Source organism: Octopus bimaculoides, unplaced genomic scaffold, assembly GCF_046866305.1.
Source record: "Octopus bimaculoides isolate indiv1 unplaced genomic scaffold, ASM4686630v1 contig139, whole genome shotgun sequence".
Taxonomy (NCBI): domain Eukaryota; kingdom Metazoa; phylum Mollusca; class Cephalopoda; order Octopoda; family Octopodidae; genus Octopus; species Octopus bimaculoides.
This window is the reverse complement of record NW_028315389.1, coordinates 1-5,000: the sequence shown is the minus strand read 5'-3', so window position 1 is coordinate 5,000 and position 5,000 is coordinate 1. Positions and strand designations below refer to the sequence as shown.

At 35.1% G+C, this 5,000-nt stretch overlaps 1 long non-coding RNA gene across 1 annotated transcript in view; it reads right to left on the bottom strand.

Moving 5' to 3' along the window:
- Positions 1 to 1,893, bottom strand: part of LOC149129139 (uncharacterized) — a 20,853-nt gene extending 18,960 nt beyond the window's left edge. Inside the window, exon 1 of the long non-coding RNA XR_016240403.1 lies at positions 1 to 1,893. This exon is cut by the window's left edge and continues 760 nt beyond it. This is a non-coding gene — a long non-coding RNA (uncharacterized LOC149129139).
- Positions 1,894 to 5,000: the final 3,107 nt, after the last annotated feature.

Below are 5,000 nucleotides of genomic sequence, written 5' to 3'. Positions count from 1 at the left end.
AGCAGCACTTGCTGAAATCTGTCACTGTTAAACTACTACCATAAAAAATGTGTGATTTCTCTGTAAGCACTGGTTATATAACAACGGAAACTTGGAGAATGTATATGACAGCAATGAAGAAAAGGAGTGAGTGGGTGTGAAAGAGAGAGAGAAGGAGAGTGAGTGAGAGAGAGAGAGAGAGGTGGGGAGAAAATGGAAGCGTAGTATAAAACATCGTAATTTTTTTACTACACTAACAGAAAAAAAAAATATTGGAAATTATTTAGACTTGGCAAAAGAACTGAGAAATCTTTGAAACATGACAATAAACGAAAAATCATTTTTTTTTCTTCTGTTGTCATAGGGACACTGGCACGGGAAAACACAAATAATTTGTTTGTTTTGTGGGTGGGAGGAGGGAGGAGGAGTTGGTGTTGAGACTGAGTAACGTTGAAATTGAAACACGAAACTTGTTAACTTTTTCCTTGTTTTTTAATTTTTTTTATAAGAATTATGCAGAACAGGTTTTGAAAGTTGACGAGGTTTTATTGTTATTCAATTTCAAAACATAAATTTGTTGTGTACAACGTGAGACACTGACGACGATGATGATGATGATGATGATGATGATATATGTATATGATTATTTTTTCTCAACCAGCTGCTGGTCGGCTACTTCAGGCTGATGACGAGCAATGACTCAGAAACATGTCCCTGAATGCAGACTAAAGCTGGGTGGAGACACAGGAAATGTGTCAAGGCCAACAGGAAGCGGTCTAGCTACCTAGGGCTAAATAGTAGCAGTATGATTCCCTTAATGGGTCTGTCACATTAAGTTGACAGTAAACAACTGCTTTATCGTAACACTGCTGCTTATATCTCTCTGTGAGATTTATAATTAGATCATTTCTAATTTTGTAACCAGTGAATGTGGTTGGTCCAGTTAGCGTCTACACCTTTTAATTAGCAATTCCACCTCGCTAATCACTAATTCATCCTCATTGTCTTCTTCAAAGAGTTCATAGAATTCCATTAGAAAAGCATCTATGCTTCACGCAACCATAAAATCCATGTATCGCGATATTTGTGTATGGACTGATGTATGAAGCACCAACTTCGCCTACCTCTTTAACCAATACTCAGTTTTAAAAACAAGGCGCGTGTGGTTCTGTAACTCTTCCATTGACAGATAGTAGAGACACAGTCTCACAAATTTTGCCAAGGCTTCTTTTAATTGCTCCTTTGCGGGCACACTTAAAACCTCTCCGCTTTTCGAGAGGCAGAGTTATGTACTTTTCCTTTTTGCCTTTTGTTTGATAAAATCGTCAAACAAGAAAGCTCATTTATTGTGGTTTACTTCTACAATTTCCTGTATGTTTTCAGAGAGCTAACCTATATGTAATGCCGCTTTTTGGTTCCAAACATTAGAAAATATATTTATAATAGCACATCATCGTGAAAATTATTTTGGTTATTAATTACCAGTGACTGCATTTACATTGCAGATTTCTACACTTACGTTTTTTCTTTTTCTGTAAATTTTCCGAAGTGTCAATGTGTATGTTTGTGTTTGTAAATCGCATATGTTTGTTTAAATTGTTACCATTCTCTTTTTTATTTGTCTAGAATTTATTTTTATATTCTGTATTTTCTTTTTTTTTTTTTCTTCTATTTTCACAATCTTTAACTATTTTTTCCTCGATTTCCCGATATTTACTCTTGCCTCTCCTCCAGACGAGGAAGAAGCCATCTTTAAAGATTTGGAAATGAACACTTTTTTTCTTTTTTTTTTCTTTTCGAAAAGTTAAATAAATGCTTAAAAGACAAATATTTTGTCAAGAATTCCAGAAATCTCTTGTTTGCAAATAATCCATTTTTTAATTATTTTTTTCATTAAATGAAATATGGCAGAATCCAATATTGCTGAAAGCGAAGCGACGCACGACCGATGTCAACAAATGCTAAATTTAACAAATAACAACCGTTATTAAGGAGAAAGATGGTCGGTTACATCTACCCCAGTGCGTAACTAGTACTTATTTCATCAACCCCGAAAGGATGAAATGCAAAGTTGACCCCGGCGGAATTTGGACTCGGAAGATGATCACGAAAACCAAAAGAAGCTCCACTCCGTATTCAAATTGATATGAAAATACAGGAGACAATTGAGAACTGAAGACGTACATCTAAGTGATGAAGTTGACCTAATTCCACACTCCTTTCTTTCACTGGATTCGATCCGTGTTTATACCTGCCTGTTTTGTAATACAAACAATGAATTTATTTTATTAATATCTTATCGATTTTCGTCGTTGCTCTTGCTTTTAGTACTTTTCATGTCGGTCATATTTGTGTTTTCAAGTGCCAAATACTGATTATATTCGTGAGTCTGTTTCAGAATAATTTCGTCAGTTTATATAGCTACAAAAAAAATTTCATTTATCCTTTTTTTTTTTTTTTAAATTAGTTTCCGTGGAATTAGAAACTTATCTTATGTTTTTTTTCAGGAACTTATAAAGTACTTCAATCTTTGCTTTTAGCTCCTCTTTCTCCTCCAGTAGAAAAAAAGTCTTATTAAAAAATGTAAAGAAAAATTTTCCAGAGAAATCTAATGTCTCAAACGCAGATCTATTGTTTACCCTAAGAATTGGAATAGACGTGCAAACATCTGTTTGTAAATTAATCGAATTTAAAAAAAAAAATTATTTCCAGCGGTAAGCAAATACATCTGTCTACAATGAAACGAGAACAGCAATAACAACAACGATTATACTACTACTACTACTACTACTACTACTACTACTACTACTACTACTACCACTACTCCAATAATAATAATAATAATAATAATAATAATAATAATAATAATAATAATAATAATGATAATAATAATAGCACATACCCAAGGCACACAGAGCTGCGCTCGGTAGTGAAGTGAAAGCGCGCTATAAAAATAAAACTACTGAACAATAATAATAATAATTCTTGTTGCTATTCTTATCACTATTATTATTATCATTAATTATTAATATCACAACTGCTGACCTCGTGCCAAAGGTTGAAACCAGCTACACAGATTTTAAAAAGTCATAGGTGTGGAAATGAAGGCGATCTTTCAGGAGGTCAACGGTAGGTCGATGATCCTAAGATAAGCAGGGTCGTCTCAAGGCATAGGAACATTGGGCAGTTGTCCAGAGAGCTCACAGGCTTAGGGAACCTAATTCAAATCTATGTGTGCTGTGGTTTGCTGTCAATAAATAAACACTATAGAGCCCAATGCATTGATTTGTCTAGGGACCCATACATAATGCTGTTGAGATTGCCCTGAAGATGAGTATTTAGAAGCTGGTTGCCGTCTATTTTCCCATCGGAGGCAGGATATCTAGACTTCTCCGAGCACGTAGAGTCATTTGTGAGTGCATCTTGCTCGTTAGCATTGGTGAACGCTAGGAACACCAGTATAGACGCACACTGGGCTACCACAGCTCATAGCATATGACATACTGGAGTGATGCGACAATTGAACTTCAGCGTCTGAAATAGTAGAATCTACGTCAGACTGTGCGGAATTTGAGTCGCTAGCACTGAATGGTTTTGCCTACAAATATTATTGTAGCATGCCACAGTTGTTCGCTTCTCCTTTAACATCCCAAATTCGTCAAAATTACCCTTGTCGTAAAATTTACAGGCTCATGTAGCATTTCCGTTTCCAACTTTGGCTTCCACTCCAATGATACTTGAAGATGATGAGGGTTTAGCCTGAGGGCGGAAGATCCGTCCTCAAACATTACAGCTACAGAATTTCCTTTGTCATAGCAACAACACTTTTCCTTGCCAAAGAATTTTGATGGATCACTTTGCTTGTCTGCCATTCTGTTTACCTGTCTGTCTTTCTACCCACCTTCTCTCTCTCTCTCTCTCTGTCTCTCTATCTGTCTCTGTCTGTCTGTCTGTCTGTCTGTCTGTCTGTCTGTCTGTCTCTCTCTCTCTCTCTCTCTCTCTCTCTCTCTCTCTCTGAATTCGCTACGTTGTACTGTGAGAAAGTTTGAGAGATGTGGTCTGTAAGCGCTTCTCATAGAAATAATTGATACGTAAGCTGCTGGAACGGTGCAATGACGAATCGACAAGCAATACAGTAAAAAACGATAATAAAACAACGTGTGTGTATATGTGTGAGTGAGAGAGAGAGAGAGAGAGAGAAAGAGCGTGTGTGCGTGTGTGTGTGAGTGTATGCGTGGTGTGCAGCTGTAGGTGCGTGTGTGTACGTGTGCGAGTTCGTGTATATATATATATATATATATATATATATATATATATATATACATTTGTGTGTGTATGCATGTTTTGTTTGTATAGATAGAGAGAGGGAGCGAGAGACAGACAGACATGTAGATAGATAGATAGATAGATAGATAGATAGATAGATAGATAGATATAAATTCTGAATTCACGAATATGAAGTTATAACTTAACATATCATCATCATCACCATCATCATCATCATTATCAACATCATCATCATCACCACCACCACAATTACGACCATCACCATCATCAAAACCACCACCAACACCACCACCATCATCATCATCATCATTTTTGTTTTTTTATTATTGCCATCATCATCCTCGTCATCATCACTAACAGCATTATTGAATTGGAATAAACAAAATTATTTTCTGAAAAAAACAAAAAAACTACAACAACAACAACAACAATAAACATTTAGTATTATTTTTGGAGATGATCCAGAGAGATATGCGCGCGTATTGGCATCATCGAAGCCAGATAAGATGCAGTGCAGTGTGTCCAAGGATAGAGATCGGGTCCCAGCATTGGCAGAGGAAAGATTTTAAAGATTTTGGCAGGAAAACCATTCTAAAAACATATAATTTATTATTATTATTATCATTATTATTATTATTATTATTATTATTATTATTATTATTATTATTATTATTATCATTATTATTATTATTATTATTATTATTCTTATTATTATTATTATTATTGTTATTATT